At 42.1% G+C, this 22484-nt stretch overlaps 2 long non-coding RNA genes across 3 annotated transcripts in view; one reads left to right on the top strand and one right to left on the bottom strand.

Annotated features, from left to right (window-relative positions):
- Positions 1-22484, top strand: part of LOC128076344 (uncharacterized) — a 166403-nt gene that overhangs the window by 53959 nt on the left and 89960 nt on the right. The window lies entirely within an intron of this gene.
- LOC128076329 (uncharacterized) lies at positions 14549-17805 on the bottom strand. 2 transcript variants are annotated; one of them, XR_008204351.1, is made up of 3 exons: positions 17677-17805; positions 15227-16869; positions 14549-14728 (listed from the first exon to the last, which is right to left on the bottom strand). It is a non-coding gene; the product is annotated as an uncharacterized LOC128076329 (long non-coding RNA). The 2 variants fall into 2 exon arrangements; XR_008204350.1 differs by having other exon boundaries at positions 14549-16869.

Below are 22484 nucleotides of genomic sequence, written 5' to 3'. Positions count from 1 at the left end.
CCTGAATTTAGCTTTAACCATATGGTAGCGCAGTGTCAGGTTTCTGCCGGCGCATACAGCTTCCCGCCAAGTGCTTTCCAGGTTCTTAGCATCTCCACAGTATTTCTTCCCCTCTTCCTCAGATTTTGGGATACATCACGTTTGTTCCTGCCGTTTTTTTTTGTGGGGGGGGTTCAGTTTCCCAAAATTCTTGATCACTACCACTGCCACGATCTTGATTTCCTTAAACATTTTTCTTTCTCCTGTGGGAAACTTATGTCTCTTTCTGGCATCTGTCCCCCTATCCTCTCTGCGCACACAGGCAAAGAATCCGTTTCATTCTTTTTTCTTAAACAATGCCCTTACTACTTGTGTCAATAAATTACCCTTGCCATTTTTAAGAGGCCCTTCTGCCTCCTTCACTGCGCTCTCCTTCCGTATGTGCTTAAAAAATGTCATATTTATCTTAACCCCTGCTGGGATCTTTCTCTGTTCAATTCCTCATTTTGGCCTTTGTTATTGTATTTAGCACCAACTCTACCCTCTGATCTTTACAATCCACTGCTGGACTCCATATTTTATGCAGAATTATGTTCATTTTGTAATTATAATTAATCCCGTCCAATCATGTGATACATTGCAAGTACACTAGTGCTGAAAAAGGTGCTTATTTAAGAATAAGAGTGCAGATTCATCTTTTACTGTCTACTCCTCTTTCTTTCTTCTGCCTTTCAGTCAAGCAAAATGCGAGATATTTTGTCTATGATTTTCTGAAGTTTTGCAGGCATAGTTGTTTTTTGGTTTTTTTTTGCTTAGTTATTAACTGTAAGCCTCATGGCATTACAGATACTGCTGCTTAGGAGCCTTCCCATTCAGGCCTGAGTCTGCAAGTCATTTGAGCAGTGCCCTAACATGCAAAGTGTGCGATATCGTATTATCTTCATCTGTGTTTCAGACACCAAGAAAGTCTTTTTAAGGCTAGAAAATGCCCTTTCCCCAGTATGCAGAGCCTAGAATAGTAGGACTCTGACTCCCCGGGGAAGCGTGAAAATGCAACTGGAGTGCAAAAAGTTGTCAGGGACTTGCTACGACAGGCTTGCTCTCCATGTAAGGTAGCCAGTAGCTTTAAAATAGAGTACATATGATAATTGGCCCATATGATCCCTTTAAAAAGGACAAGGTATTCATTGGAGCAAGGAGAGGAGAAAGTGATCTGCCCAAGGCTGAGCAGACGTGGCACTACACTGTAGGTCTGCGCAGACAAGCTCAGTGGTTCAGCCTTTTGAACTGGGCAGTGGAAGAGCAAACCCTGCTGCCAGCTTTCGAATCCTCTCCTCAATCAAGCCTGCCATTTTCACTCTATAAGATAAGCCAATGCCACTGGCCAACTTGCACAATTTTACCTAGACTGTGTGTGTTTGCACATATTCCCCAAGACCAATGTTGCCTTTCTGCTGAGCCTTCACAGGAAGAGCATTGGAGCATCCCATACAAAATCCTGGTGACAGACCTTTGTAGATGTCATTTTGAGCTTGCTCCTAGAAAGTCTTGCTCTACCAGTTGAACCTGCTTGTACATTAACTTCTATGACTTCAGGTGGATCTCATTCACAGAGCAAGAAGGTTGCTATAATAGATGAAGTACTGGTATCTCTGAAGATGTCGATTTGATACAGTTGTCTTGTACCTGCCTTCACAGACTTATCGTACCTTCTCCTCTGATTCCCTTCTAAAACTGGGAGTGCATTTCCTCTCCTTAGAAGAAAGCACATGTAGCAAGTAATTGAATGGCTTGGATCCTGAGATAAGGCAAAAAGCAACTAAAATACATTCCCCAAAATTTCTCTGATTTTACAGGTCTTATGCAACATATGTGGTGCCCAGCAGACCCAATAGCTAGCCCATGAATCAGGGAAATCCACGGCAATGTTTGCAAGTTTTAAGTGCTGCAGTCCCCTTGCAGAGAGCTTAGTATTTGTTAAGTCCCTTAATTCATATTCAGAAAAGAAATGGCATCCAGAATAAACCCACATGTTTTACCCTTCACATTTGAAGGCAACGTGACAGTAGATTCTGCAGTCTAATTTTAACTAGACGCTTGGTTTCAACATGAGTCTCTCCTGATGCCTTCCAGCCGTGAGTTTTCCTGTGATGTAATAGCTGTTATGCTGCAGCCATGGAGTCCAGACCCGTGGCTAGACGTACATCAATGGCCATACCAGGCAATTGGCAGCTGCGCTTGCTGTCAAAAGGTGTAGTGGGCAATTGAAAGCAGTGTGGGATGGAAGAGAGTAAGAGCAGTTTCTCCCTGCAAAATTTCCTTCAAATTGTGCTTCATCCAAGTGAGACATTTTATGTGCATTCATCAGGTGAAAACAATTTTGAAGTATGGTTGGATCACTGTTGCTTTCCTACTGAAAATTGGTCACACTTCCTGATTGATCAGACAGGTGTTCTGCTGTGTTGTATATAAGAAGGTGTTGTGTTTTTTTCCTCCTGACAGTAATGACAAGGGAAACTTCCTACTCTTGTCCTGTGCATCCTGCCTTAGATTTTTTTTAACATCCCTTCGATTTCCATATGGTTGGAGAGATGCCAAAACTGAATTCAACTTCTCAGAAATCTTTTTATCCTCTTTTTTCATCTGCTTTGTGTTACTCTCCAGCCCCTTCCCCACTCCTCCACATTAGGTAATTATAGAACAGACTCCATGGTGGGCATCCAGAGGATCATTTTAGATTAAATAAATCTTTTTTTTTTTTTCCCCACAAGGGAGTTTTAGAATTGCCAAACAGATAAAAATCTACAAAGACCTTGTTTCCCTTCCCCGAAATATAATTATTTACCTATTCAATTCACAATCAACAGACTGATGTGGATTTGCAGCTAAGCTGGAAGTAGCCGTAGTTGCTATTTTGTTGGAATAATATCAAATTTCCTTCTATGCTTTGCATAGCTGTCACCCAGTGATATGATAGGTCCATGATTTATTGACCTACTAAAAGCACTTTCACTGACTTGTCATAATAAACTTTACTTAAAACATTAAAACATAAAACATCAACCAGCAGCTCAAACAGAGATGCCATACAAATACTTTCTAATTTAGTTAAGCTCTGGTGCAGAGCCTGAAAACGAAGATCCCAGCATAACAGTTTCTAGGATTTGTCATGCCAGGATCTGTTGTGTTAAGTAACAGGAATTATAAATACAAATGCCTTGAAGTATGAAGCGCTGACAAGAAGCTTGGCTCAATCTCAAACCCTCGTCGTTTTTGAAGGTCTTGCTGAGACCATGAAGCTGAACCCAGCTGTAGCAATCACGATAGACTTGAATTGCCAAAAGTCGCTGGGACTTCAGCCTGTACAAATTGCTGCTGGAAGATATGGCTATTGGGTATGTCCCAGTGGCTGTTTGGCTTATCATCTGGTTTTGTAAAGCCGTGCTGGCTCAGAGGCAGGCCATGGTTGTGACCTAGACCACAGCCCATATTTTACAGCGGCGCATTACCTGGTTGGAGATGAGTACCTTCAGCTTCTTCTGATGCAGCTGAACGGTCTTGTTGCCTGGGTTCTTTAGTAAGTTATAAACATTTAATCTTAAGTCGATGTCTGTGGTGGCCGAGGGTTTTAACAGGGCACACTGAAGTCAGATGGGATATGCTGATTCCAGGTCTCCCTGAGGTCAGCCTCACCTAGTACAGCAATAGCAGAGGTGACACACTGTGGCAGTAGGATGCTAGAGCTGGTTGGTGTTTGCTGCTTGCCCACCACATGGTGTGGGTTACACAGATCATGTGGTGCTGCACTGCTTCTCATCAGCTCCCTTGCACACCCACCCAAGCATTACCAGGAAAGCTGAAGAACTTGGATATTCTTATGTAGAAAATCTCTTTCGCTCCAGTTCAATGAGTTTCAGAATGAAACTCATTAAACTATGTCAAAACTAAAGATGTCACCCCTCCAAGAACTAATTTATTAGAATCATAGAATCATTTGAGTTGAAAGGAACCCTTAAAGACCATCTCGTTCAACTCTCCTGCACTGAACAGGGACACCGACAGCTCCAACAGTGCTCAGAGCCCCTACAGCCTGACCCTGAATGTCTCCAGGGATGGGGCACCACCACTTCTCTGGGCAACCTCTTCCAGTGCCTCACGGCCCTTATTGTAAAAAACTTCTTCCTTATATCCAATCTAATTTTTCCCACATTTTTTTTCCCCCCGATTCCCCTTGTCCTATCACAGCAGACTGTGCTAACAAGCCTGTTCCCTTCTTTCTTATACTCCCTCCTTAGGTACTGAAAGGCTAGATCCTCAATATAGCTGAGGTAAATATTAAATAATAGAGTGGCAAAGTATTCTTCAACTTTGTTTCCTTCTCTTCAGTCTTTATTATTTTGTTTCTTTCTCAGTGTATTACATTAGATCATGCCATAACAGTCTCCAATACAAAGCATGCAGCTTTATAGATGGTTCAGAAGATGCCTAGAGATTACTATTGTGTTTGTAGTAGTCCACAATTCAACATGTGTCAGTGTTACAGACCCTTTCATGTTATCTGATCCACAGAATCCCATGGGGATTTCCTGAGCACATCCTAAAACTGGTGAGAAAATGCTACAGAGAAGTATGCAGGTAACAAATCAGGGAGTCACAAATACTTTTGTCATCGTGTGACTACTTGAGGCTGGTCATACACATGTAAAACACTGGTGATGAAAAAAGTGCAGATGGAGTACGTAGCTGGAAATATCAGGAAATAATAGCAGCAGCTTTCTCTTCCAAGAGAAAGGGTGTTAAGACTGGATGTTTGCCATAATAGGAAAAAGAAAAATGCAGAAGTATGTACCAGCTCTCACGCGTGCAAGTGCATAATGAAACAGCAATAATTGTTTATATCTGCAATTCTTTTGTATTAGTCAGATGGAAAATAGATGGCTCACTTGAAGTGTGTTTACTGTATTTTTAGTTATGACATTACAGACCAAAGTAATACGTTCTGTTTTAGTTTTCTGAGACTCTTTTCATCGTTTACAAACAACAATAATCAACCAACTGTTGCATAAGGATGCTGTGGCTAGAGCCAATTTGCAGTCCTGCATGAATAACATCAACGACGTCTTCATTTTGGACAGTTGCCCAAACAGATGCTGGGAAGAAGGTGATGGGGGTAAGTGTGTACAGAGCCTGATGGCAGGCATTACTACCCAGAACCTGATAGTTCTTCTCTCAGTCTCTATGACCACTTGAATGGCTAGTGGGCATCTATCTCAGGTGCCCTGTCTAGGAGTCAAACTTCTTGTATTGTTTCTGGAGAAAAATGTCTGCCTGGAGAGAGGAGAAGGGCTTAATCCCACGTTAAATACCCAGGGTTAGATGGTGTGGCTCTTCTCTCACCTCACCCTCCGTGACCATTACCCTTGCCATGCTGCATTCCAGTGCATCAGATGCTCTCAAACCTGAAACTTGCTTCTTAATTAGGGACAGCTCTGTCTCTCTTAATTCAGCCTCTCTGTCTCTCAGGGCTCAGATCATCCCTAACTTAAATGATGTAAAATCTGAAATTACCACCCAGGAATTTGCAGTACAGAGAGCCTCATCCTGCAAGCTTTCCATAGGCAGCGCTTGTGCTGACTGCAGTAGTGGTTCCTTATGTGGAAGGGGACAGGACAGAAAGTTGAACATTTTAATTTTCTTAATACCAAATGAATGGAGATATTAATAGGTTTTTTGTGATCCCCTTGAATTCACTTTTGGTCAACTGAAAACAGTTCTTAAATAGCCAAATCAGGCCAACTTTTTTCATCAAGGCTTTTTGTGCTCTAAATTCATGAGGAAAGTTGAGATGATAGTCCACAAGTTGTTCTACCTGAGCAGTAGAAATCATATGGCTTGGCTTAATGTCATACTTTGCATTTGTAATTCTAACACATGGGAAGACAAAAATGAAGCCCAGCAGCCTACATTCAGAAAAATAATGTTATTAGATGAATTCGATTGTGATATCAGTGGATGAAAATGGATTTATACATAGAGAATCAGAAGAACAGCTAGGCAAAATCTTGTCCTCTAGACTGAAGATTTTATGTGGTGCTGGCTTCTTTGCCAAGGTTTCAGGATCTTACACTTGCTCTGCTCCTTGTTCAGCTGTGTTTGGTGAAACTGTAATTGTCACATGCTGATGGAGAGGGGGATGTTGGTTCATTTCCTTCCTTGCCTGGTTTTTGTATTAGGAGGATACATTGATTTTATAAAATGTAATTGCATTGACTGCTCTTGTTATCAGGATTGATTGTATTGACTGGAGTTGCATGTTGTTATTTTTTCACGCTCTTGCTTTGAAATATAGTTTTGCTATTGCGTTTTTTTTCTTCCATTTTGAGATTATTTATAACACATTTGGAGTTAAGGTTCTTCTGCATTTGATTTATCAACTGCTAGGATTGCTCTGAAATGCCATGAGAAGTATTCATAGTATCTACGTGACAGTAACTAGTAGAACCAATTGCTGTTGACCCCAGCCATGTCAACCATCATAACCTTCCCTCAGGTTAGGAGGTTGAAGCTGGGAAATACATTTCTGCTTCTTATTCCTGTGTGTCGCATCCTTATTGCAATCCATTTCAATTGTTCATTAGGGAATTGGGATGGTTGAGAATACCACGGTGAATAAATAATAGCAACTAGATGTCTGTGGAGAATGATGCTAGTAGCAAAATGCAGGGTCTGTGCCACTGAACTCCCGAGGTGAAAGAAATTACAAAGATTTCATTCTAGATGCGGTGGTGATGCCTAAGTTCTTTGTGGAATTTACTTGGATATGCATGAGAAATGGCAAGGGGTTTAAGGCTGATGTTTTTCAAACGGGGCACTCCAAATTAGGTACTTAAGCCTACATACAGATACTTCAAAGCAGGTAGTCTGGTTTTAAGAGCTGATGAATACTGAAATTATTGAAGTCTGGAAGTACTCAGCATCTCTGAAAATTAGGCCATTTCTATTTGGCTGCTCAAGCATTGTTTTAGTATGTGATTTTAAATACATTTTGGAATGTGTGACTAAGTTGGTTTTTTTTAAAAAAAACCCTTCCACTTGAAGCATCTGATTTTCAGGTGGAACTTGAAAAATTATACAAACAAATCTAACTTTCCTCCTGTTCAAATCAATGGGAAAATTACCACTGATTTTTGTGGGAACTGTATTACTCTGATGCACATATAACTATCTTCTAAATTTAGCCTAAATCTTAAAAGCCATGTCCTCCCTTCATTTGTGAACTCTGCTGACATTGACTTCCAGGAACTCAGCTTCCCTGCAATAGGAATATATAAAGACTTTTTGGATATAATGCATTAATGCAGTGTCCAATCAAATGATGCCTTTGCAGCAATAATGAAATCAAAACTTAACTTTCGTAGGGTTTTTGCTGTTCCTTTCTTTAGACTAAATTTATACTCTTCCACTTTATGTTCTATAGCATTTTGAATTCCTTCTTTACACTGACGTGTTTGCAAAGACTTTGAGGAAGAGATCTAAAATGCTTTGGAAGGAGCTGCTAATCGCCTCAATGACCAGATTAGAGGACATATACATACCATCTGTGTCATATTAGGTCTCAAGTAAAGTCTTGTTTAAAGTAAAATACCAACTGTCTTTTGAAATGCCATCATTCCCCAAAGTCCTGTTACAGAGCCCTAAATCCCGAATACAGTATCTCTACATCTACAGACAAAGGACAAAGGGTCAAAGACATAGTTTCTCCTTATTTAAGATTCCTCTTTCATTTTATTACAGGACCCTGGGGTAGACTCTCTCTTCAAGTCCAGTCTTCACCAATCACATGCTAATAACTTCAGCTGAAAGAGGGCTCTACCCTAATGTCATTATACTCCCCAGCAATGATTGATTGTGTTATAGTATGTTTTTGAAACCTAATTACTGTCTCAGTTTGTATTTGAACTCATTAATCTTCTAGCCTGTAAATAAGTAAAATTGACTAAATAACTGAATTTCTTTAATGACGGGTTCAAGTTATCCTTATACGTACTGTTTTTTGTTAACCTTTTTATTGCCAGAAATGATTTTCTGTTGTTGTCAGTGTTTTCTTTAGCTTGTGTGGCTGGCAGTGCACCTGTTTTAAGCTCTCATCTTACCAAATGTATCTGTGGTAGCGAACAGACAGACCCAGTTTGGCTTATGGCCTCCCAGTCCTCCTCAAGGCAGGGAGCTGTTTTAGGGTCCAGCAAGAAGCAGACTTGCAGAAATTAACTGGGAAAACTGAGAGGAACATACAGAGCCAGCTCACCGTTTGCCTTAGGAATTGAATAGGAAGAGGAGAGGTATTCTTCCTAAAACATGTTTATTCTGTATCTTCTGTACTGAAAGTATTACCCTTTGGATTGACTCTAGCAATTCTGGTTGTCCATAGCTATGATGGGCAGAGACTGGGAGCAGCAGCAGAACTATGGGAGCCCACAGCCTAATCCTCTAAGCAGTAACTCTCGGATCTTAGTTGTGTGTTATGCCCAAAAACATCACCAAATGTTCTTAGCAATATATACCTTTATACTATGCCTTCTGAGCACACAGCTTTCAGCTGAATGCCTCCACGTCAGTATCCAAGCCTTTGGTAGGTTCAACCATAGTTGCTGGAGAGGTCAGCGCTCCCTGCGGTCCTTTTTCCTTACGAGAGCCTCATCTGCTGGATCCTTGCCTCTGCTGACAAATAAATGAAGGCTCTGGCAGGAGCCAGGCTAAGGTTGTGGAACAAATTTCCAGGAAAAACAAGCATGACCACTAGCTTCAGCACAAACAGAAACATATGGCAATTTCATCTCCTTGCTTTGGTTCCCTCAGTAAACTGATTTAATTCACAGATACACGCACCTACTCAAAGCCTCTTTCTACACGCCAGCCAGGAAGCGAGGAGGCTGTGATTGATTATTTTCATTTACTGGGAGTCACTCAGATAGTTTGGATAATGGGGACTCTGTGAGTGCCCAGGTGGACGGGACATCTCAAACGCTGTCACCCTTGCCAGATGTGTTAGCTGTGAGTCCAGGCCCTGGTGAGAGACTTCAATTTGATCTGCGTCTTGCTGGAGCACTTAAGCATATGCTTATCTCCAGATATATGAATAGTCCCTTGAGAATGCCCATGTGCTTAAAGTTCGGCATGCATTTAAGTGCTTTCCTGGAGCAGGCTCCTAAGTCTTTCTGGGGATAATTAAGTCATGCCGAAAGCTATTTTACTGCCACATTTTCTTTCTGGTTCACAGGATGAGAAAATCCATTCTCATCAAAATACCTAGTGGATCATTTTTAACCTGATTATTTGTTAAAGGATTCATGTCATTACAGTGGACTTCTGCGCTTCTTCCTTCCATCCCATTCCATTCAGGGGGTGCCTGTGTTTTTAATACATCCTCGTCTGCCGGTCAGCAAAGAGGTATGCTGTAATAGAGCCAAACTCCACTTACATACCTGGCAGTGCTAATGCTAGGTGGTGACCTTTGGCCACTCCTCCCGTAATGAACCCCTCTACAGTAGGACCAGATGGTGCTTTCACTTCCAAGAGTGCGACATTACTGAGGTTATGCAGGTGCAAGTGTATTTCTGGAAAGGTTTGCTGGCAGGGGGAGTGATGCAGTGGGATCAGTAGTCAGAGCAGAAAATAGCCTTTGGGGGACAAATATAAAAGAAATGTACTCAGAAAATGGAAAATAACGTTTGTACAGTTGGCATTATGGAGTGCAGTTTTGGTGGTTACTGAGGCAATACTTTCCTTTGCTACGTGCTGTTGGTAGGAACTTGCATACCTTTATGGTTCATGGGCAGATGGAGTTCCTCGTCCGCTGCTTTGAGAGGTAGAAATACAAAACCTCACCAAGCCAGCGTGGCAGCCCTTTGCATACCATTCCTGTAGCATGTCAGGAATTTCAGTGCAACCTCAACAAAGTGAAGGAACACGGACAATCCCTGGTTGGGAATTTGATAAGGAGCGATGACCCAACTGGGACCAGACAGTGTGCTTTCCACAGACGTAGCCAAAGGCACTCAAGGCAGTGCCTGAGGAGTGAAGCAGGGTGACCACGAGTGGGCATCTCGCCCCATCCGGGACCCGATGGCTCAGCCTCCAGCCCAGGGATAAAAACAAGTCTGTTCCGCTTCGTTTCCTGCCTTGGAAAGCAGGGGGTTGAATGCTAAAAGGCTAATTGCACATTGTTTTTAAAAATTAGTTTGATAATTCATCATATAGTAATTAAACTAATTAGAACACTATTCATTTCCAACCACCTTAATTAGGCCTCAACTTGGCAGGGAGCCCATGAGACCAAAATGTTGCAATTCGTTAAACAATCAAAAGACTTTGATAACAAATGACTGTATTCAACTACATTTAGTTAATAAGATTTATATATTAATCTAGTTATACTTTGTTCCCCCAGAATTTGGCAACGCTTATGGGTCTTCTGATCCCCCTCTACGAAATTCCTGAGGTCTGAGTTAAAATAGCTGGAAAATGCTCTGAACCTCATAGCCTGGCCTGCTTTCTGTGCTGCGGCATGCGCTCTGAAGGCTGCAAGGCTTCTTCTCCCCCCTCCCCGCTCCCATTCTTTGTTAATGGGGTGAGCAGCTCTTCAAATCTAATTGCTGCTTTGTGCAACGAGCGCAAGCCGGGGCTGTAGGCAGCGATGCCGGGCGTCCGGCTGTCCGGCTGTCCAGCCGCAGGTTTGCTTCTGGGGGCGCTGTTGGATCAGGCTGTGTCTGTCCGTCCATCCGCCCCATGTGGCGGCTCTGCCGGTGCCACTTCTGGCCCCGCAGCCCCCGCACATCGCTGTGACAAACGTTCAGCACGGCCACCCCAGGCCAGCACAGGAGGTGGCGGAGGGCTGCCGTGGCGCTTGGTCGGGCGGCGGTGAATTTCCCGCCCGCTCTCTTTGACAGCGTAATGAAGTGATAATTGCCTAAATGAATAAATGTTGATGGCTGAGATAAATATGCACATTCCCTTAATCTATTTTTCCTCTGAAATTGCTAAAGGAAATTTGGCTTTAATGGAGGGGAATATGTCAATTTTTACAAATGATTGTAAATCTGCTCAGAGGGAACTCGGATGAGTCGGTCTGTGACTGAGCAGTAAAAGTTACTGGCATATGAAGGCGTCAGAAGGACAAAAAGCAAACGAGACGCTGTAATAATTATGTTTCTCAGTGTCACTACCTTTTGCAACATCTGGTTTGTTTCTGTTCTTTCCACATCCTGCAGATGTTGCTGAACACATGAAAAGCACTGACAGGAGAATATTTTAGCCAAGAAGCAATTTCAGTGAATAATATAAAAGGGTATCCTCTTAACTCTCCAGAAGTCTTTGCTTACTAGACTTCTAGTTTCATTGCTGGTAAAGATCAGACCAATAAGCAAATGGGCCAGGGGCCCTCTAAAAGTGTCAGAAATAATCTGTTGTGGATGAAATAGAAAAGTATGTGGAGACAGCATGAAATAACAGATCCAGATTGGCTCTTATTCTCACACCCTCCCTGAGCTTTACTCCTCAGTATTACTACTGATAACAGAGGTACCTACTCGAGCTGTGGGATTTCTTTCCTTGCCCACCTCTGATTCATATAGCAAAGGAAAAAGGAAGAGGAGTGAAGTGCAGGGAGCCTGTGTACATACCATGGGTATACTGCCTTTCAGGGTGGAATTAGACTTAGTTTTCTGTCCATTCATCTTTGTCATCAGCATATGTGCAGAGCTGCAGGACAGTTGCTTGTCCTGAGAACACCACACAGCGCAGTGCGGGTGACAACCGTGTGATGCTCTGACCACTGCTGCCCTCAGATTTTGCTGCCCAGCACAGCTCTGCCAGCAGTCAGCATTGCCGTGCTGCTGTGCAGCTGAGCCTACTGACTTCCTTTCTGGGGATTGGGACTGCTCTGGTGACTCCTTGCTCATCCTTGAGAAGGTACAGGATTGGGTCCTGTAGGAAGAAATGAGTGGAGAGGGGAGAGCCTGCAAAACACTGTTCTCTTCTGACTCTTTGCTGCCGTTTTTGTGCTAGCATTCCTGTTTTCTTGCCCACTATGCAGCTTTACCCTTTACATCTTTTCAGCCAATTGTGTATAAAAGTGCAGAGGTGACAGTTCTGGGAGAAAATGGGATAAACTCTGTAAGGTACCAGAATTATATAGAACTGTTCATTGGAAATAAGGGAATGGGCATAGCTCTACTATCTTTCTCAGATGTGGATTTTTTCAATCTGCATTGTAAAAGATGATTATTGATTTAAAAAAAATAATAAGAAAGGCTCAAATTCTGTTCTGTAGATAGCATGGGCACCTCTAGCTAATGCATTGGCTCATAGCTACCACAGGCATGCTGCTCTGCCATGGCAGTGGATGGCTCTGTCGCAGAACACTTTGTGCACTTTACTCTGCTAACACAGGCACCTCTGCAGAAACCCTTGGTCCTTGGCAGGGGTTACCATACTTTGCAGTCTGGGTCTCTTTTTCAGTATGCTCTGAAAAGAAATACTGATGGTGTTGCAGACACCCTTATGTGATGCTTGAATATTGAGTGCTCAGAAGAATCAGATTTTGATTACATGGGATAATGCAGAACAGGAATGGTAACTGCAAGACAGATTTATATCACTGTGTGCTTCTAGTCTGCAAACTTCTCATCTGCGTCTCTCAGAAATAGTGATGTGTGAAGGGTTCTCCTGCTTTATGCCAGACCCTTTCTCATATGGAGGACCTTGTGCCTGCATTTCTTCTGTTTACTTTTTGCCAGTCATGCTGGTGATTGTGGTACAGCAAGCAGCCTGGGCTGCTAGTTTGGCTGAGGCTGCTTGGAAGTCTTCCATCCCAATGACCAGCTGCATCACCTTGTTTCTGTGCTGATGGCAGGACAAAGTGCCTCTCCTGTTGGCGTGGGACCTCTTACCAACTGCAGAGTAATTAAGAGGTTGAAAATCGTGTGCCTTGGAGGTAGACCAAGGCCCAACCTGGCTAACCTTGCAGCAGAAACATCTTCAAAGTCTTTTCCTTTTATGCAGATGAGCATAAATCAGCAGTTGTTTTTCAGTAAAGCAGAAGTAGTAAATGGGAAGGTGCCTAAACAGGTGCATTGTTTCTCTCCTCCCTACTCGAGCAGCTCATTTTAATATACATCAGTTATTGCTGTGCATAATAATGCACATCTGTCAAACCCTTTCTATAGTGCATGAAAACACACCTACAGAGCTACAAAGCAGGAGAGCCGCTCAGCTGCACTGCTCTTTGCATTGCCAATGAATCACCTCCGAGCTGCAGTTTCTCCTTGCATGCTTTCTAATGAAATATGCTGTTCCTCTGCACAAAACATATTGAGACTGGGGTGGCCAGCACTTTTCCTGCTGTAACTCCATGGAAATTTCCAGTTTCCCACAAGCTGGGGCCCTGAGCTCTCCAGAGAGTGGAGAAAATGGGCTCCTTCCAGGAGGGAGGGAGGCGTGCTGGGTCGAATCCTGTCCCAGATAGAGCTACTGCAGCTCACATAAAGGACATGAGGTTGCCAGGGTGTGGCTGGCGAGAGAATTTGGCCTCATTTGAAATGTGTGAGTGACTCCAGGATGAGATCAAGAACTGGCCTCTCACCTCACCCCTCTCAGTATCATTTCTTTCTAAAGCAGCATCACTGCCTCACACTTGCATTCCGGTAGTGGAGGCTGGGTCCAAAGCCCTCTGAAGAAGTCAGGATTTTCCTTTTGGAGGCTAGATCAGGTTACTAAGGAAGACACACTATCCAACTGCAACAAGCTAGTTCTTTAGATATATGTTTGTTCAGACAATTCCTGGTGTTCGTGCTCAGAGCTGGATTTGAAATCCTTTTTGCTCTTACTCTTCTCTACCAAAAAGTAAAGAGAAGATGCAAAAAATAGTTCCTGAAGAAACTCCAGTGCTCAGCTCTGAGAGTCTGTATATGGTTGATGATGCTTGCAGAGGTCACAGGGATTAATGAAAAACACAATTAGAACAACATCAAGCTGGGGGCCCCGGTTTGGCACTGAAAGATACATTTGGGTATATCATATTGCATTATGTGATGTAAGAATGTGGGCTAGTGTAATCAAAATGTAACTGCAATCCTTACCAAAAACACCTGTTTAACCTCAGCTAACCCGGGAAGAGAACTTTAGGCTATTTTTTTCACTTCTGAATCGGAGGCACACTGGTGCACATGCAATAATGGAGCTTCTGTTTGTGGGTCCTGAAAATGGAAGGACTCGGAGCCTGAGCTCCATCTGTCCCCAAATCTATTTTATGTTCTTTAGTTATGTGCTTACTTAACTTAGTAGTGTGCTTGGGAAAACCACAAGGAAGAGAACTGGAGGCCAAAAATGAGAATATTTCCCTATTGATTGGATAAATTGTGCCTAGTGGCAATCTGAGCATCTCCTGGCCCAAGAACAGAGAGGACCATGAGTTACCAAATGCCCTGACTTGTTGGGGCAGTGAGGCTTTCTGGCACTTCTGGAGGAAAAAGTGGTTTCAAAGAAGAAAGCAAGTGACTACTAATGATCCGACTTCAAATTGCCAATTTTATTGCTTCGTGTGCTGAGCCCTTGGAAACGTCCCCTTGGCTATAAATGCTGAACAGACAGAGGCAGGGTGGCTCGGCAGCGAGGAAGAAATGTCCTGGTGGCTCAAGTGTCAGTGTGAGAATGGAGAAGAGCGAGTCTTGTTTCCTGTTCTGCTGCATGCTTACTGTGTGTGAGAGAGATGAGGAAAATTATTTAGGGTGTAATTAATTCTGCCTACTTTTGACTATTTAGAATTTAGTTTCATTTTTGCCTTTGCACTCAGTAAAGTTCCCTCCTCAGTCAGCGCTTCATCCTAGTTGTGCAGTTTCTTGAGGATGCAATGGTTGAAGAAAATCAACTTTTTACATGGATAGATACTGATAGGACCAAGAAGAATGGTTTTTAAACTAAAGGAAGGGAGATTTACATTGGATATAAGGAGAATTTTTTTTACTGAGAGTTTGGAGGTGCTGGAACAGGCTGCCCAGAGAGGTTGGGAATGCCCCATCCCTGGGGGTGTTCAGGGCCAGTTTGGTTGGGGCCCTGGGCAGCCTGGTCTAGTACTTGATCTAATGGCTGGCAGAGGGTTTGGAACTTGGTGTTCCTTGATGTCCCTTCCAATCCAAGCCATTCTCTGATTCTATGAGTCTATGATTTCCCTCCCACAGTTACAGAGGAATACCTGAAAAGGGATGCACAGCTTTTCATTAGCTGAAAGTAGATGAACAGCATATTTTCCCCAGGCATCTCAGTTGCTTGCTGCTGTAGAACAAGGATACAATACTTCCCTTTTTCATCGCTGTAAGAATAAATATGGTAAACTTTCAAAGGCACACCTTTCTAATAGGATGCTGTTATCTTTGCCTGTAACAGGCAGTGTGTTTCAGGAGATGGTGGGAAGCACTTGTGTTTTTTTTGATCTCTCAAAGCAGATCAAAAAAGTTGCTACCAAGACTTCAGAGGTTCTTTTTCCCTTGTAAGCCTCGAATCAAATTGCTTCTTGCAGGGTGAACATCCTAACCCTCTTCTGCCATTCTGCAGTGATAAATGGAGGGTGCTCACTGCCTTGTGTAAGATTAAGAGTTCTCAGGGAGATTTCAGGTGTCCGACTGCTGACTGAGGAGCCCCAGTGCAGGATTCAGGTGGCTCAGTGAAGATGCATGGGCCTGCAGCTGAAGCTACGTCCTGAGCTGGTGATAAACCAGCAAGCTTTATTGATTCCAGCTGAGCTATTGCCTTTCTTCCAGCACCAAGTGTCTAGAGGATATATGATAATTTTACCCTTCCAAGCAGAATTCTGAGCGCAGCGTTGAAGCTTTTGTGAAGTGTAGTTCTGGAACAGTGGTCAGTGATGGAAAGATAAAAAGAGATTTCTGGAACAGTGTCATACAAGTGAGAGACTTGGGCTACATGTTTTAAAGAGTCAGCAAAGCTGCTATGGTGGAATAGCTCAGAACTGAAGGCTGCACACAAATCTCTCTTGCAGGGCAGCAAACTACATTGCTCCACGCTCCCGGTTTGCTATTCCCCATGCTGACCTACTGCAGAATTTTCTTCCTAAATGCGTCATGAGACCTCACACAGGGCAGAATGGGAAAGAGAAGGAGAAAGAGCATGAGCTGAATAGAGTACAGGTCCCCTTACACCACCACCAGAACATGCCATAGCGTACTTCATACACTATGCTGGCTTTGGTATACCAGCAGAGTTACAGGACCCGTAATCTTTGCATGGAAAGAGTTTGCACGATGCCCACCTGAGCAGAGACCAGTTTAACCAGCACTACAGAAATTGCTCATTCCCATAGGCATTAGATTGCCAATATTTTTAAGGAGATTACCAATTGTATTTTTTTTTTTTAATCAAAGCAAGGTGAAGCAACTTCCCATGCTCTGCTGATGTCTTTTTTCAGGGAATGGTTTATCTGAGGCAGAGTGTATCAAGTTCTCCACAGGCTTGTCAAGGCAAATACTTGTCAATGCTCTAAATACTTTTGTGAATATTAGGGAATAATCTTGCAAGAGGGATAAGAGCACAAGTTCCAACTGACCCCTTCCGCCCCTTTCCTCAGCCTACAAAACCTGGAGGGATTAGTTGCATTTTGAAACAGATGCCCCTATAATTAGGTAAGAAGAAACATGACTGACTGTTTTGAAAAGACACCTTTGGGTAACATAGCAGCAGACCCACAGATCCATTACCAAAGTACAATCTGACAAAACAGCTTAAGGTCTCAACTCGCTGCTCCTCTTTCATGACGGCAGTTTATATCAATGAAGATGCCTTGTAGTCCTTCAGCCTAGGAAGGTTCAGACATGGGAGGGCCTGTGGAAAAATTTACAACAGCCAAAAAAAAGCCCGGTACTGAAATTTCTTTAATCTGATCAGACTTGTTCTTAACCCTGAGACATAAATATCCAGCACATTACACCTTTGATTTACTATTATGCATGTATCAGAGCAACAGTGGTTCTTTTGAATTATGCATTCTCTTAACAGAACATTAAACCTTATGGGGAGATGGAGTGGCCCAACACATAACTATTATCCTGACAGAGGGGAGGGTGAGATCAAGAGTAATGCTCCCAAGCTACAGAAACTCAGAGTTTTTGTTGGATTGCTTGAATGAGCATTATAAATAGCACTTTGTTCCTGCTCGTTAATAAATAGTGCTTAGATGAGTCACGAGAAACCTGATAGATAGCTCATCAAGAGAAAGAGGAGGTTTTATTATTTGGCACACAAGAATAACAAAATCCCCAAGCCCCAAAACTTGCCCTGGAAGTCCTCAAAGCAGGCAGCAAAATCGTGGCTGCATTTCTAAGGAGAAATACCTTTTAACAACTTGATAATCCATCTATTATTGCTTCTTCATATCAAGTTATGACCAAAAGTTACTACAGTACTACAGGAAATCAAGTTTGATTTTGTAATATCATCAAACGAGTACTTTGGAGTGCCATGTCCAAAATCAATAAGGAAGCAGTAACTACATTTGCTGTCATATGATGATATTGATGTAAAAACATAATGGTTAAAAGTATAAAATCAATTTCATAATTTAATCAGAAATGTTTATTGATACTATTAAAGCTGAATTCAATAGCTCCTGGTATGCAGTTAATTTCTTACCTGTCAGAAAAACATATTGAAATGTTCTTTCTTTTAAATTCTTGGAGTTAATTCACTGAAAAAACATCAGAGACCTGTGAGTGCAGTGGGCAGAGGACAGCTGTGAGAACAGGAAGCGAATGGAACATTTTCAGCAGTTTATAGCAAGATGCTTATCTCTTACATGTGCACACATACACGTATAATATAATGCTGGCAACAGCTAGCTGCTGCTAACTGCAGTGCTGTAGCGTGAAGTCCTGACACAGGTGAAGACGGTGGGAATGACGCCGTTGAATCCTGCACAGCCTGGACTGGCTGTGGGAGAAGGCTCAGAGTTTTCCCTCCTTCTGAGGGACTGGGATCTGATAGTTTCAGGCTGTTACCTGCTTGTGCTGTGTGCTCCTGCCATGGAAACAGAGAGCTGAAGATTCTGGAGTTGTTTTTTTCTTTTCTTTCTATATAGCTAATGAAAGATTAGTGTTCCTTTTTAGGAATGGCCAAAAATGTATGTTAAGATTTTGTCACTGTGATGAAAGGTCTATTTCCACTCACTGAAGTTAATGCAAGTAAAATGTACATGTCATGTGCAGGACATGATCTGGACATGCACAGATTTGTCTGTGCTGCAGTTCCTATTCCTCTCAACTTTAAATCCTGCTACAGGATTTCTGCAGTACCTAACCAGCAGAAGCTAACTTAAGCAGCTAGTACATCAGGCACGAGTCTTACCACAGCCACGCTGCAGAGTGTTCGTGAAATAGAGGAGCTTACCATGCACATAAGCCTTTTTCTCTTCCCTTTGTGAAGTGCAGAGACTATTTTGGAAGCCAACAATGGCCTTCTCTGCTGTCATTTTTCTTTCATTATATTTATCAGTACAGAATCAGATAATCTTTTCTCCTTCATAGCCTAGGAGCTAGCATAAGAATCATAGGAGCAAGCATAAGAAATCTACCTATTTCAAGGAGTGTGTTTAAATGACAGCCAAGAAGATAGATGAGGCATTTTTTTCAAAGTGGAAGCAAATTTAAGTCACTAAATCACACCAAGAGCCACCTTTCTCAAACATTTCCCTATGTCCCAATGTCCTTGAAATGTGACCCTAAAATCTGAGATCATTAAGAATTTTTTCATCTTCAGATTTACCTGGAGGATTTCTATTTGGTGAGTGAGGCTATTTCTTGAGCTCATTTATGCTGGTTGGTGGAAGCCTGCTGTACTGAATATGAGCCAATGGAGAAGTACAGGAAATACCAGAAGTGGCATTTCACCTCTGACATCTGCAGTAAGATGGGGTAGATCATCCTCATAACACTCTTTTGGTTTCCATTATGGAGAGCGTGTAGAAGATTAGATACAATCTTGACTTTCATATGGCTATAGGAGAACTACATAGTCATTGATTTTGGAAGGATGCAAATCCAGAGATGTTTTAAGGTGGCAACAAATGAACTGCAGAGTTCAGAACATTTTGGTACCTATTAAAATGGGATTGTCTGTCTCAGCGAGTCAGACTTTTAAGTGAGATTTAACCCAGGGAGTAGAGCCAATTAGTTAAAAATTAGAGCATGGACTAAATGGGGCTGAGGTCTTTTCCTCACACTGACTGCTTTTTGGAGAGCTTTGTGCTTGTCTAAATTTCAATTTTCCTTCAGCAGTATTTCTACTAATATATAACTCATAATGACCTTCTGTACCTGAATTCAGGAACGATTATTAACTGCCATACTATTTTGAGTTGGGCTGTGTTTGAGAGCTGGGAATGGCAAGATTTGCTTTCATAAAAAAGAAGCTGAGTCTGCCATCTATTTGCAATATTCATCTATAATACACGTAACAGGAAAGCAACTTGAATTTTGTACCTGAGAAACTGACATACCTTATGACTGATATTACTGGTCAAAAAACAGACTTAGCAGACTGTCATACGTAGAGTAGGAAGGAATGGAGCTGCTGCATTGTGCCAGGGCTGGGGGAGAGTGGAGACTTTTTGTTGGAAATGGTCCGACATTTTGGAGAAGCGTTTAGAGAAGCCAAGATTAAAAGCCTGAATGCAGAATATAAGTTTAAAGAGATGGTGATGGATTACTTAATTCTTTTATTAAGACCCTGTGCTGTGCAATACTCAATACAGGTTATCGGTGGTTTAAAAAGATGCCATCATGACTGAGGAAGAACAGAAAAGTGCAGTGAGATGAAACTTGGACTAAAAAGAATATGAAGACAGATTGGAAATTTCAGGTTTTTGAAGGCAAATCCTGTGTGGTTCAACTAACCTACACAAATTTTTAAATCGTGTGTTCAAATCTACACGTTTACTGTGATGTCATAAAGCCCATAATAAACATTTGGTTCTTTGCCTACCATGAAGATGCTGTTGCATTTTGTTGTGAAATGTGGTAGACTGAGGTCATGGAGATATTATCAGATCTTTCACCACCACGCATCCAGGAAAATAAAATGTGAAAATCAGTTTTCAAAGCTCAAAACTCTTAAGATATCACAACGGTTTCTGAGTTTTAAAGCTTGTAATTGCAGCTCTTAGTGAAATGCCTTGTGCCACATTGTTAATGCTTGTTAGATGGCAGCAAAAAGGCCATGTGGAGCAATTGTTGTGACTTTGCTTGTGCTTGTTTTCATCTGTTACTAGTCTTTGACAAACTGAAATGTGGCATTTTAACCTTAACTGCCCATCAGGTCTGTCATCTCTCCCTGCAGCTTATGGGTAATTCTGAATTCAGAGCTGTGCCCATCAGGATGCCGATTCTTGGGCAAAACCAGGCGATAGATAAACACCAAAGGAGAGCACATGTGTGACTAGAAAGGATAAATCTGGATAATGAGAACTTCAGTAACATCAGGACGATGTACTGAATCTGCTGTATGACCAGATAAGACCGTGAGTGATACAAAGCTATTCTTAGTGAGAGATCTTTGTACTGAGCAGAAACATAAAAACAATCAAACCAGAGCCCCAACTCTGTGCTCATGAACAGCGTGGTCGTTCAATAAATTGATAAATACAGAGTGACACTTTACATATCCTGGCTTTCCCCCATAGATAATCAGACAAAAGAATACTTAAGTGTCACAATATGATTTGGGAGTGGCACTAAAACATAATCAGCCATTTATTTGGTAGACTTTCCCACAGCTAAAATGATGGCTACGCCTAAAATAACTTATGAGTTGAGCTGAAATGAGTTTGTGGATGCTTGTGTGGCTCATCCTAAATGCGGGAAACAATCAAGATGATTTTTTTTACCGGAAAGTCCTCTAACTTTTTTGAAAGAGCTGAAAAAATTGCAAGAATGTTTTGGTAGGGTGTTCAGTTTCTGTGCCTGTAACATAAGAAGGTCTAGCAGAAAAAATGTTAATGCAAGATTAGTCTGACAGCTTTGATCCCCCCCCCCCTTAAAAAAGAGATCTGACTCAAGAGATCGGCTTCAGTTTGAGGTTGACTTTTGAGATTCTGGGGAGATTTACATTAAGCACCTAGAAATGTGTTGTCTTTACTCTAATGGTAAAGACTCTGTTTCTAGTTGGTGGGAGAGAAATGGTCACTTCTGTGGTTTGATTCATCTGTTCTGTCTCTGAAATTTCCTTTAGGATGGCATGGATCATACCCTGAAGATACCTATCACACTATTGGCTGTAGGCAGCCTTGATGACTAGCCTAGACTTACTCACATATTTATTAGGTGTGAAAAATGACTTTTTTGATCAGTTCACTAACACTTCAAGATTGTTTAACCACATCTAAGCGACCTAAGGCGACATCTGAACTGAGATATAGCAAGTAGGAAGAGGGAAACAGCAGTTTTACTTTTGGAAGTGAGAAAGAACAGGAGGAAAATAGTTCCTTTTCTTTTGGCTTTAGTACTAGATTATGTTCATCTCTTGAGCTTGAAAATCTCATCAACCTATCTATCAGTACCTGTACAGAGATCAGGGCCCTTTGGCAGAAAGGCAGCCACTGATATTGGGTTCTGCCTGTGAATTTAAGCATCTCACTCAGTCCAGGTGCACCAGCAGGACTTCTCATGGTAGCTGCTGAACATGTGCACATCTGTTAAAGGAATTCTTCCTCCTTTACAGTATGACTGTGAGTAACCTTGCAGAAAGCAGCTATACTGAGGTGGCCTAAACTCCAGCTGTGTCTCCTTTACCTGGTCAGTGCTGAGCTCACTAGCCTCAAGAAACATCTCAAGTCTGCTACATATGGTACCGAGGAGGGAGCTGCTGAAAGGTAGTTAATGGGAAACACCGGGTAAAGTACTCAGGGAGTAGGAAGTGCTTTCCAGCAGTAAGGAATAGTTCTGACCAGGAACATGTTGAGAATAATATTTGAAAATAAAATGGTGAAGAAAAAAAAAAAAAAAAAAGGCTAATTGAGTTGCTGGTGTGCACTTATTATGCTCTGGGGTTCTGACGAAGGCTGGATTTAGTCCTGGTTATTGGAATCAAAGGAATGATGCTCAGACAAACAGCCCACGTATCTGCCAGCACTTCAGTTACTGAAAATGTATTCTACAAATTCTTTGTGATCTTGTGATGATGGAGCTGGCTTGGTGGAGTACATCCTGGACATCACTGCAGTAAATAATTACTGTTTACAAACGAGTTTACTGACTGGCAGGAAGGATTGTGTATTGCTTCTCTCCCTGGTGTTTCCTGTGCCTGAGTAACATAAATCACAGCACATTTTAGTAGGGTGACAAAAGTATTCTGCTTAATTTGAGGTTTGCTGAGCTTTTCTAATTGGTGGATGAGACATTGAGATGACATTATGTTTCTCCTACTTGGCAATGTTGCAGTGTTTTGCT

The sequence above is a fragment of the Tympanuchus pallidicinctus genome, unplaced genomic scaffold (assembly GCF_026119805.1).
Source record: "Tympanuchus pallidicinctus isolate F22 unplaced genomic scaffold, pur_lepc_1.0 scaffold1, whole genome shotgun sequence".
Taxonomy (NCBI): domain Eukaryota; kingdom Metazoa; phylum Chordata; class Aves; order Galliformes; family Phasianidae; genus Tympanuchus; species Tympanuchus pallidicinctus.
Note: the sequence above shows the minus strand (reverse complement) of the source record. Positions and strands in the feature narration are given on the sequence as shown.